The sequence below is a fragment of the Camelus bactrianus genome, chromosome 5 (genome assembly GCF_048773025.1).
Source record: "Camelus bactrianus isolate YW-2024 breed Bactrian camel chromosome 5, ASM4877302v1, whole genome shotgun sequence".
Lineage (NCBI taxonomy): Eukaryota > Metazoa > Chordata > Mammalia > Artiodactyla > Camelidae > Camelus > Camelus bactrianus.
In genome coordinates, this window is record NC_133543.1 from 55,336,930 (window position 1) to 55,349,936 (window position 13,007).

Here is a 13,007-nt window from a genome sequence, read left to right on the forward strand (position 1 = left end):
CCGCGGCCCCGCCACATGTGGACGCGCCGCGAGGCCGCCGCCGGCCCTTAGCCCTTCCCTCTGTGCGCCGTGCCCGCGCTGCCGGGTGCTGGGGCTCTGTGCCCCGCGGCCTCTGGGCCCCCGAAGAGCGTGGCAGGAGTGGGACGGTAAGGATGCTGGGGCTGTTGTCACTCCGTCCCCCTCCCGTATGTTTGCAGAGGAACGGTAGCTGGAAGGGGTGTCCAACCGAGGGCCCTTTCCCCCTAAGACTGCAAGGTCTCCAGCTTCCTGATGCTGGGGCCCCAACCCAGAGGGAAAGCCTTTTCCTATCACCTTCTCCTCTCTTCTCAGAAGAGAAGGTGCAGCTTTGAGACACCTTTAACTGATGTTCATCTTAAAAATGAATTTTAAAATGGAGTGGCACCCACAGAGGCCTAAGGTCCACACACATCTGTCTCCCTGCCCACTGGATCACTGGGTGGGCACAGCAGAGCTGCTTTTCTTGCGGAAAGATGCCCGTTCCCCCCACCAACCGGCTGGGATTCTTTAAGTAGTTTTGCTACTAGCAGGAATGGATTTATCATCAGCCACCCACGTCCTCAAACACGGCAGCATCAACAGCAAACATTTGGAGAAAGCTGAGGCTCTACTCCATTGCCAGGGCTGTTACTGACCAGCTCTGAAAGCTGCCACCTCCAGGCTCTGAAGAAAAGTTAACACTTGCTAAGACGACACGGATGTTAGAATGTGTGCCTTTGAAAAGAACAAGTTATGATCAATATAATAACTATTTAATTATATTGTTAAAATACCAAGGCTGTGTATCCCCTTGAATAAAAGCAGAAAAGGTGGAATATGTGGACTTCGGAATTGATGTCCTAGACAGAGGAAGTGGTTCCCCCTTGACTTCAGACTGTCTGCTCCTATGCCAGTTCCCACGAGCACACTTGTACCTTGATGTGGTCTTAACAGATAAAATAATTCTGGGAAAGAGATTTAGTAACATGGGTAAACTTCCCAATGAGAAACTTTTGTCCCTAAATGTACCTGTCTTTTAAAGATTCATTATAAATCATAATTTCATCATTGGAAGCCTTCTTTTTCAACCATTTCTATAGTGATATGCATACGTTATGTTTTATATAAAATGAAGGCAAGTGGTTTCATATATCAGTATATTATTCCAGACTTGGAAAAAATCAGTAGCACTTATCGCAGTGTGTCATGAAAGTTAAGTCCAAGAGCTGCCTTGTATCAGCTTTCTAAGCCTCAATTTTTGCTTTAGTCAAATAGCGATAACAGTAGCTCTTACCTCTTAAGAGTGTTGTAAGGATTAAATGTGATAACCCCTCTAACAGTGAGCAGAGTAGTGGCACACAAGTAGAACAGGAATTTTTGTTTATCTTTAATTCCCCAAAGCCCTCTAGAGGTCTTGACAACTTTTAAGGAATTGATTAAATATTGGTTGGGATAAGAACTCCCTTGAGTTTACATCTTTTAAGAATTGATGTAAATTTTATATTAGCACACAGAAAAGAAAATTAGGAAGATAAAATACATGTCCCCTCCCATCATCTCATCAGTGGAAGCCAAAAATAAATGGTGTTCTGATTTGTCCACTGTTTTAAATCACCCATAAAGCCAGTGATCTGTTGTCCAGAGTGCCCTGGCTCACCCTCCTCAGACAACACTTCTCTCAATGAGCTCAAACCCTGAATAGTATTTTATCAGTGGTAATTTTCTAGTTTCAGTAAGTGGACTATGGTTATGTGAGATGTTAACATTTGGGGAAGCCCAGTGAAGGGTATATGGAAATATTTTTTTACTATTTTCACCATTTAGTTGTAAGTTTGATGTGATTTCAAGTTGAAAAAGTTAAATTTTTTAACTTAAAAAAGATCAAAACCTAAAATTCTCCAACAGATACCCTCTTCCCTTGGGCGAGGTCAAATTATACCTTAAAATGAAGATCCTGAATGAAGTTAGTAGCAGGCAAAGGTATACTAAACTTTTGCAGTCATGGACACTTTGATATGAGTGAATTAAGAAAAAATGGCTTCTTGAATGCTGCTTGAAGTCGAAGCTAGCCTAGAAATATAATGATCTTGGGAAAGGAGAAGGAAGGGAGGTAGAAGGACACTGAGATTGGCAAAATTAAGACAAATTTCTCAGAGCACAACATTATTAATTACATATACGTGTTTTCCATTTCATAGTTACCATTTTGGGACTCACCCTAACCTCTAAACTAGCCCTAAGGTGCCTTAGAACTTCCCCTCTAATACCAATTACTTCCTTATTGCAATTACTTAAATGCATATCTCCTCACCGCTCCCCATGTGAAGGAAAATGATTCACCACAGTATTCCCAGCACCTAGTACATTCTTGATACTCATTACCACTGGACACTTGTGTGCCAAGCACTAGGCTAGGTCCTTTTACATATAGTATCTCATATGCAAATTGGTGAAATAGATATTTGTTCCCATTTTAGAGACGAGGAAACTGTGACTTGAAGAGACTAGATGACCTGCCCAAGATCACTCAGCTTGTAAACATCAGAATCCAGATTATTTTAACATTAATACCCGTAGTCTGACTACTATGCATACCATCTCTTGACCTTATTTCTTGTATTTGCTCCACCTCTGAGCGTCTACCGATGTGAATGGCCTGAATTGACTAGCATCCAGCTTCCTTGGTGCCAAATAACAAAAGAAGAAAATATATTTATCTTTGAAGAGAACTGTTGGGGTTCAGGTAGATCAGGTTAAAGGCTCTATAGTAACAAGCAATTTGGGTTCTCCCTTCTGAATTAATGCAGGGAGAACATGGAATGCTATGTGGGACAAGAGTAGCAGGCTAGGTCAGAGAAAGCCACCGAGAATCAGGGTGTATGTGCGGAGAAAAGAGTCTGGTTGGTTGCTTTGCACCCATATATAATGGGTTTACCCATCTCCAGAACTGAAAAGACTGAGTTCTTGAGAGCCGAATATTTTCTTTATTTGTACCACACCTGATTCAAAAAAACCCTTTAGACAGTAGTAAGTGTAAAATATGATGAATTTAAATCTTAGTCTGGGCTATCAAATTTATTAAATGTTGGCAATCTTTATCATCTTCTTTCCTTATTAAAATATATATTCTCATTCTAAACCATCCTGGTATTCCATAAGCATAGGTAGAGAAGGCTAAAGACTCCTGCAATCCCATTCTCCAGTGATGGCCACTGTAAAAGTAGGATATATATTCTTCTCCATGTTTTTCCCTAAATATCTTTGTTCTTTTTTTAAAATCAACAAATATTTATGAAAGCCAAATAAATGGGACCATACTATGCATTTTCTTCTTTAATTTGCCTTTTTTTCCCTACTAAATAATCTATTGCATTGGTTTTCTGTTGCTATGTAACAAACTACCATAAATTTAGCAGCTTAAAACAACATCCATTTATTAGTTCATGGTTCTGTAGGTCAGAGGTCTGGACATGGCATGTTTGGGTGCCCTGTTTAAGGCATCACAGGCTGAAATCAAGGTTTCAGCCAGGCTGAGTACTTCTCTGCAGGTTTTGTGGAAAATCCCTTCTAAGCTCATTCAGGTCATTATGAGCATAATTAAGTTCCTTTTGATAGTAGGACAGGGGTACCCATTTCCGTGCTGGCTGTCACCAAGGGGCTGCTCTCAGCTCCTAGAGGCCACCTGCATCCCTCGCTATGTAGCCTCCTCCATCTTCAAAGCCACCAATGGAGAAATCTTCTCACACTGAATCCCTCTCACACTTCCAGTGTCTCTTGTCAGGAAAGGCTCAGCCCTTTTTAAAAGCTCAGCTGATTACGTTAGGGCCATCAAGCATAATCTATCTTAAACTCAACTCATTTGGGGCTTTAATTACATCTACAAAATCCCTTTATAGCAGTGTCTACATCAATGCCTAACTGAACAACTTAGAAAAAAAGTATGTGTACACCCAGGGGTAGAAATCTTGGGTCCATCCTAGAATACCACTTACTAAAGTCGTCTAGGTTTATCTTCCCATTTCCCTAAAGATAAATCTGCTTCATTCTTTTTAATAGCTACATAGTCTTTCACTATATGATGTATCATAATTAAACCAAATCCCCTATTAGTGGACATTTATGTTACTTCCAGTTATTTCCCTTTAAAGAATACACAATACATATTTGTGTTCTTAAATACTCATGCACCTATGTACATCCTAGGAAGTTAGTATCCTAGAAGTGGAATTGCGGAGCGGAAGTGTTTGCATCTTTTGATAGTTACTGTCAAATTGCTCTCCAAAATGTGAGTATCAGTTTATACTTCCAATGACAGTACACAAGAAATGGAATAGCTAATCCTTATAAACAATTCAATTCCCTTCATAGACTTTCATCAGACTTTCATCAGTATGATGAAAGAGTAAAGAGTAAATATTACTCTTATTACCATAAGAGTAATATTTAAGGGCATGGCCTCTCCATCAATTTGTCTTGGCTCTTTTATTTCCTAACTGCAAGACCTGGGGCAAGTGGCTCAGCCTTAGTTTCTGTGTCTCTAAAGTGAAGGTAATAATGGCACCTCTTTGTATTAGTTATCAGTGGCTGTGTAACAAATTACTTCAAAACTTAATGACTTAAAACAACACACATTTATTATCTCATCATTTCTATGGGTTAGGAATCTGGGTGAAGCTTAGCTGGGTGTTTTGGGCTTTGGGTCTCTCACAAGGTTGCAGGCAAAGTGCCAGCCAGGGCTGCAGTCATGTTAACGCTTGATTGGAGGAGGATTCAATTTCGAGTTCACTCACTGGCTGTTGGCTAAATATAACAGTTCATTGCCACATGAGTGTCTCCACAGGACAGCCCACACCATAGCAATGGTTTTCCCTCAGGGAGTGAGCAACAGGCAGCACCCAAGATGGAAGCCTTTTCTTGACCTAATCTTGAAGGTGACATCCCATTGCTCTGCCATATTCTGGTCAGTAGAAGCAAGTCACTAAATCCAGCCAACACTTAGGGTGAAGGTGTAATACCAGGATGTGAATTATCAGTAGGCAGGGGTCATTGGAGTCATCTTAGAGGCTACTGACCACTCTCCTCATGAAAGTGTTGTGGGGTTCAAATGAGTTAATGCTTGTAAAAGAATACACATGGTGTCTGAATCTTAGTAAGCACTCAAGAGAAGTTAATTATTATTACTGTCGTCATCATCATCATGATTACTCACACTCATTTTCCTATTTGACTCAGCATCACATCAAGAACCAAAAAGTGGCATTTACACCAAAGCTGCTGTTTGGACAGTATAGCAGGCAGTTCCCATCAGGAATCAGAAATCTTCTCATATGAGATAATTTTGGAAAGCTTAATAAAGGAATTGTTTACAAAGGTGCTTAGGAAAAGGAACGGGGCCGGCGCCATGCTCCAGGGCAGGAAAGCAGGGAACCTAGAGGGGACAGAGTGGCAGAGGGTGGTTTCAGCTCCAGGATAAGGCTGCTGGTAAGAGCTGTGAACTTCAAAAGAAGAATGGCGCCAAGCCATGGTGACTCCAGGGTGAGACAGGAGGAAAAAATACCCTGACTTTACTCATCTCTTGCCAATGTCACTAGCATGTGAGCCCAGTCTGAGCCAGAGGACAAGGAAACCCACACAGGTCAGCCTCCCAGGGCCGGAGGGGCAAATGGAGAATAGCCAGCACAGGCAGGCACAGCTGTCCACTAACAGGATGTTTCCCAGGGACCTGACACCGTGGTCTCTTCACATAAAAGAGGAACTGAAAGGCAGCTAATCCTGAGTTCCCAGCCTAGGGGTCAGGGAGGGGTGGTGGCGGGAGCACAATTCCAGAGGAGTTTGATCCAACTGCTGGTTTCTGGTTCCCCTACAGAAACTTCCATCGGGACCAGTGAGGAGGGTACAAGGATTTAAACTCATAGCTGGCGGGTAGGTCCCCCCTGAGTAAGTGTCTCAGGAAGCTCACTTGGGCTGTAAGGTTTACTTATGTGGGGAATGGACTTAATAACATGAAAGGTATTTTTTTCCCCTCCAATTTGAAAAGATACATGCACCCCAATGTATACATCAGCACTATTTACAATAGCCAAGACATGGGAGCAACCTAAATGGCCACCAACAGATGACTGGATAAAGAAGATGTGGTATATATATCTATACAAAGGCATACTACTCAGCCATTAAAAAGCATGAAATAATGCCACTGGCAGCAACATAGATAGACCTAGAGATTATCATACTAAGTGAAATAAGTCAGACAGAGAAAGACAAATATCAAATATCATATGACATCACTTATATACAGAATCTAAAAAAATGAGACAAATGAACTTATTTACAAAACAGAAACAGACTCACAGACATAGAAAACAAACTTATGGTTACCAAGGGGAGGAGAGGAGGGATAAATTAGGAGTTTGGGATTAACAGATATGTAATACTGTATATAAAATAGATAAATAACAAAGTCCTGTGGTATAGCACAAGGAACTATACTCAATATCCTGTAATAACCTTTGATGAAAAGGAATATGTATATTCATATACATATGTGACTGAATCACTATACTGTACACTAGGAACTAACACAACATTGTAAATCAACTATACTTCAATAAGAAAAAAAGAAAGGCATTTGTTCTGACAGCTCTGATGAATCATTAAACCTTGCTTCGTTGGTCAGGTACCAGTGCAGGTGCCTGCTGAGACCTTAAGGGCCTCCAAAGGCAAAAGGTTTTCCAAACATTGTTCTCCCATAACAAGGATCTAGGCACCTAACTTCAGTGAAATAAGGTAGTGCAGTTGGAGGACCAGGGAGAAGTGGAACCGAACCCTAATACCGTAACTGGGAAATGGGGTGAGCTCCAGGACTCCAGGGTGGGGCTTTTTCTTCCCAGTCTCAGCACTCACTGGCCGTCCCCGGGGAAGCCAGGGTGGGCTGGAACAGTTGTTCTATGCTTTACACCTGTGGAAGTGGAGGATGCTCGAAGGGGGTAGGGAAGGCTGAATTTACTTGTTGAAGCAGATCGATATTTTTAAAAAATGCTTTATTGAAGATGCTGTTAAAATATGATTGATCTGGAAGGCAATGCTCTGAAAGGTGAGGAGGGCACTTGCTAAAATATCGCGAGAGTATTTTGAAGAATGAGAATATGTCAGGGACCCCATATGTCAGAGATCCAGGAGAGTGATGAACTCAACCTTCTGCAGTAGGGTATTTAAAATCACAAAAGTTAAATACATATAAAAATATAAAACATATCAAAAAAGCAGTACGAAAATTAGTAAACAGAATCTATGAGATGGGATTGACTCTGAAAAGCTGCAATTTCCAAAAATTTATTATCTGTGTTAAAGTATTTACAGATGTTACTAAACTTGAAACCTTTTAAAACTTCAAACGTATATACTCTCCTTTTTCAAAAAGGTAAGTGTTCTAAATTTGCTCCTCTTTTCTATGATGATAAATGGCTGTTAGCAGTGTGCTGCCTATTCAATTGTTTAGAAAAAAATAAGTTCTTTTAATCTAGCCCTTTAAAGTGAAGTGACATTTTAATGGTGTGAAAGAAACAGTCTTTGAAAGAAATTTGTACTCTAGAAAGAGTATTTTTGAAAATAGGTGTTTAGAAGTATTTTAGTCATCCTGTGTTTTTTTTTAACCAAGTTTATTATCTCTAAAAACCCTTCTATCTATTTACTTTAGAAACTTGGAGAAGAATTTTGGATCTGTTTAAAAATCTTCCAGTCAAAGTATTTTAGAAGGAGGAGGGCATCTACGCCCTTTGTGAAAATCATAAAATGCATCAGATTCTAATAAGCTTGCAAGAATAAATTATTGATCAAAGGGAACAGAAAAATTTACCAGCTGAATTTCAATAAAGCCCTTCACAGAACAGGTGAATGAGAGTGAAAAAATTACTAATTCCCTGTAAGAGTGCCCAGTGCCTGCCTTTCTCGTCCAGAGCCACTAGCTGTCCTGAGGCCTTTTCACCTGCTATACCAGACAGGTGGTTCAAAAGCAAGCGGTGAACCTAGAATTGGACCTTCGAATCCAATTTGACACAAAGAGTTAAACCAAAGTTGTAAAAAGAAAAAAAATAGAGCAGTAAAAAGATTTATGGCTTCCCGGGATGGGGGTATGGAGGAGGGATGACTAGGTGGAGCGCAGGGAGACTCTAGGGCCATAAAATTACTGTGTATGATACTGTAATGGTGGATTCATGTCCTTAAACATTTATCAAAGTCCATAGAATGTACAAAGAGTCCATGTGAACTATGGACTTTAGTTAATAATAAGGTATCAATATTGGCCCATCATTTTATAACAAAAGTACCACACTTATACGAGCTCTTACTAATCGGGGGCACTGGGGAAGGGAAGGTTTTGAGCGGGTATATTGGAACTCTTTGTACTTCCTGCTTAATTTTTCTGTAAACCTAAAACTGCCCCTCAAAATAGTCTATTAATTTTTTTTAAATGAAGCGTATTCAATTACAGTCCTCTTAGAAAATATGTTCATTGCATTTTTAAGTGAGAGCAGAAATTTTGGTACCATTAATATATAAAACATTTAAAAGGTACTATTTCTCTCTGATTTGCTTTCATTTATTTTGTGTATGATAATGGATTATTACAGGCATATGTAATTATAATCTGTAAGTAAATCATGATCCATTTATGAGGGGGTGTTGTATCCCCAAACATTTTTATTGATACTATGCATATGCAAAATACTTGTTGCTCTCTAATGCTTTCCCGCTGCGAAAGTTGGCTTTAAGTGGCTCAGTGGGTCTCTGGCGGGAGGCGGGGCTTGAGCACTCTTTGGTAGGCGGTGCTGGAGGGTGAATTACTGAGGCCGCCCTCCTGGGACGGGGGCGGTACCAGCCGGGTGGGCGGGCGGCCTGCAGTGAGGGGTTCTGCAGAACAGCAGCCATGTTTAGGGGCTGAGGGACTTGGCTTCTGGAGAGTAGAAAAGAACCGGAATATTCATGACCTGACCAAGTGACAGGCAGGCCGGGGAGGCAGGCGTGGTGCCCTGGAAGGGCCAGGTCCTCTGGCAGGAGGGGAAGATGAGTCTGACTTAAGCGGGCTGCTAATCCAGGAGGTAAGTCATTGTGAGCCTGGGGAGGCCCAGCAACGCTTTAAAATGGATAGATTTCATCAGCAAGGTCAGTGCTGGCAGCACCGAGGGGCCCGTCAAACCTGTAGAGCTTCGTATCAAGGGTCACTGGAGTGCTAAGTCCCTGTGGGCTGGACTTCCTCGGAGGGGCCGGTTTGGGGAGGGGTGAGGTGGCTCAGCTGCGTGGGAAGAAGGAAGCAGCTCGAATTAGGAAATGAAATGGCCACTTTCTGGCCTGGAGAGAGTACTTCTGGGCCATACGTCAACCGGAGAAAACCCCAAATGCAGCCTCTCCCTAATCCCTGAAGCCTCGAGTTCCTCTGAGATGGTGCCCCGTCAGGTACAGCAGTGGCGGCCCTTGTCTTTTGACCGTAGAACTCTTATGTCACACAAGATTCTGCAGAACACCAAATATGGAAAGCCAACCAAGCAGAGCTGCCTGGGTGGAAGAGCAGGGGTCTGCAGGGTGGGAGCTCAGACGGCTGTCCATGTTTGGCTTCCAAAATGGACCCCGAGGTGTGATTTGAGAACCACTATCTGGGGAAGCAAGTCCAAGCCCCTTGATGTGGCATTTGGGGACTTTCTTGACATTCCTCCTGTTTTATTCTCCAGTCTTGTCCTTGGCCACTCGTTGCTTTACGTATTATGCCCCCGAGTATAGAACTGCTCCCGCATGTCTGAGCTATTTCATGCCTCTGTGCTTTAGCTCATGCTCTTCCGGGTGCTTGGAATGCCTTCCCACTGGCTGCCCCATCTTCAGAATTCACCTGTGATAGCATCTCCTCTGGTAAGGTCTCTGGGCTCCCATAGTGCCTTTGAGGTGCCTACATCTGAGAAGTTACTTCTTTCTACTGAAATTCTTCCTGTATCTGTTACCCTACTAAGCTGTAACCTCCCCTAGGGCAGAAATCTTTTGACTCTCTAAATCCTCCATTCCCACTCCCAGCACCTGGCAAAATTGATAAATTGTTTAAACATTATCAGTCATCAGTTTAGAATGCAAAGGATCCTTTCATGGAAAGCAAGTTGGAAAAGAGGAGAGGGCGTAATAAAGATGGGAGGGGCACAAGACTGAAAGGAGAGGGGAGCGGGGCTGAGGAATGATGGGCCCAGAGGGAAAACAACCACGACCTGTGAGTTTTGCACAAAGTCACTGAAAGTTCACATCAGGTCTTGGGCCTGACACACCTGGCACCGCTGATTAAACCTAGAGATAAGTAACCCTGGAAAGATGCCCTCTGGTCTGCAACGGGAGGGCCTTTCCAGGAGTCCTGGAGGCTTCTGATTACTTCCCTGAGATGCTGCAGACCTCCAGGGATTCTAACCAGCATAATGGACTTTGAAATGGGAGACAGCTGAGCTAGGGAAGTTCTTTCGAGTCCCTGGGGGATGATGATGGATTGGTTAAGGACTCCCTCAGATCTGTCTGAAGGAAGAATCTCTTACTGGAATTGTTTGCTCATGGTTCGGTTGGGGGAGAGGGAAAATGCATTGGATTTTGTGTTATAAGAACCAGATGGATCCCAGGCCTTGCTTTAAAACATTGAACAATCTCTTCACCTTTGTATTCTCCACATATAGAAAGGGCCAGCAAAGCTCCCCTTCCCTGCTTCCCAGGCATGCTGCAAGAACAAATGGGACCAGCACTGCCACTTGCTGGCTTTGTGACCTTGAGCAAGTTCTTTAAATTCTGCGCACCTCAGTTTCCTCAAGTGTAAAATGGGACATTAATTGTATCCTACTTCATTTAAACAATTAGCTAATCCGCAGGAAGCTCTTAATACAGGGCCTGATACAGAGTAAGCACTCAACAGAAATTAGCTAAAGTTATTACTGACACACTGAGCCATTTGGAAAAGCCTCATTGAGAGTAAAAAGGCAGCTGAACTACCAAGAAGCAGGGTAGCATAAAGCCTTTCTACTCAAAATGTGCCCCATGGGTCAGCCGCTTTGGCATCACGTGGGAGCTGGTGAGCAATGGAAGGTTTGGGGCCAACCCCAGACCTACTGAGTGTAGACCTGCAGGCTAGCAAAATCCTCAGGTAATTCACATGCGTGTTCAAGTTGGGGAAGCACGGACATAGAAGCACTGCAGTATCTACCACTCAGCTCTCCATGTCACTGTGGACAGGGTCCTCAATCTCCCTGTGCTTCTGTTGTCATCTGTAAAACCCTGGCTCACAGGGCCCAGGTGGTGGTTAAATGACATCACATATGCCGAGTGCCTAGGGTGGTGCCTGCACATGGTAAGTGTTCATCAGGATTTGCTCTCTCTGCTCTCTCACCCCTCCCGGACCCTTGCACTTGGGGTCATGGTTCAGCAGGAACCAGGCTGCCAGTTTCCCGTTCTGGCACCCTGGCCTGGAGCAAGGTCTGCCTGTGCGACCTGGTTGGCCACCTGTCAGTTCCAAGTCCCAGTGTCCCCTCTATTCAAATTGGACCAAAGACTGTGCCTCACTCTTGGGGATGCTGGAGCATTGAGTTGTGCAGCCAAGGGACAGGCAGAGGCTAGCGCTTGGCTTTATCAATGGAGACATATTGATTAGCGTTCACCCTGGGGGCTCAGGTGTGTCCCTGACCCAGAGGAGCTCAAGGCCTCTTGCTGCTCAGCCATCGGGGGGCAGGAGCTCTCTGGGCTAGAACCTGGGTACCAGGGAGGACAGGACCCAAACCCTTCCAAGGAGAGAGAGCAGGCAGGGCCAGGGGGGTAAACCAGCCTGACCCCTCCCCAGGCAACTCACCTGGATTCCCCACTAGACCCTAAGCCCCGTGAGGGCAGGGCCTCCTCTCTCTAGCTCACTGGCAAGTTTGTGGAATGTCTAGCATTTTGCCTCCACATAGTGAGCACACATGCTTGGGGCACTATGTGAATAAAGGACGGAAATATACTGTAAGTATGAACATAATGACCAAAGGGGAAACCCAGCCTCATGTCTGTCTGTCCTGGGCCTGCTAACCTGAGCTGTGCCAAATGAAGGAAAGACAGCTGTGTTATCCTATCTCATTGTTGCCTCTAACACCCTATTCTCAGTTTCTCTCAGTGACTCTGGTGTCACCAAGAGAAGTGTGTCCTTTTAATGTATAAACAGTCTCCCCAAACCCCAGGTGGCTTCTCTCTGCAGAGTCAGTGGAGAACCTTTCATTTACTTCAGTTAAACTGGGGAGGAGGGAGCCCCTTGCTTGGAGAAAAATTACTTGCAATGAAGGTGGGCACAGTTTTGATTCCATGTCCCGGGGGGGCCGTGACTGGTCAAGGAAGTGAGCCCTGTGGAAGTTGGGAATTCTGTTCACCCTGGCTCCGCGTCCTTCCTCCTAAGAGCGGCAGCATCTGGCCCAAGAAGGGCCTTGAGTGGAGCAGACAGTGCCGGAACCCTGACACTGCTACCTCCTTGCTTCCTGTATAATGTGAAGCTAGTTATTTCATCTTCCTGAAAATCAATTGCCTTGTCTGCAAAATGAAGGTCATAGAAACTCCTTGTGTAGGGTTGTCATGGGAATTAAAAAGGAAACATGCTTTGTAAGTATCCAAAGTGCATGACAGTGCAGATACCTGAGTGCATGAACAGGGGCTGTGGGTAGTTCCACAGGACGGCCAGCCTGGTGGCACTGTCCCTGACAAAGTGGCACATGTCTCCCTTGTTAAAGGACACATACTAGGTGTTCAGTGAGTGGTATGTCACTGCTATTGTTACATCTGTTTAAGATGGGTTTGCCAGATTTAGCAAAGAAAGGCTGAGTCACAGTGCCCAGTGGAGGCCTGGTGAGAACCATGGGGTTGGAAATAAAGGAAACATAGCCAATATTCCATCATGAATCACTGGGTTCATTGCATACAATGAACACACAACACAGGTTAGTCAAAATAGGGAGAAAATGAGGGTGGGTAGTGATCCACTC

The 13,007-nt window shown here is 43.8% G+C and overlaps 1 long non-coding RNA gene across 1 annotated transcript in view; it reads left to right on the top strand.

Moving 5' to 3' along the window:
- The first annotated feature begins 8,885 nt into the window (after positions 1 to 8,885).
- Positions 8,886 to 13,007, top strand: part of LOC141577716 (uncharacterized) — a 106,562-nt gene continuing 102,440 nt past the window's right edge. Inside the window, exon 1 of the long non-coding RNA XR_012507048.1 lies at positions 8,886 to 9,095. This is a non-coding gene — a long non-coding RNA (uncharacterized LOC141577716). The remainder of the gene's footprint in view (positions 9,096 to 13,007) is intronic.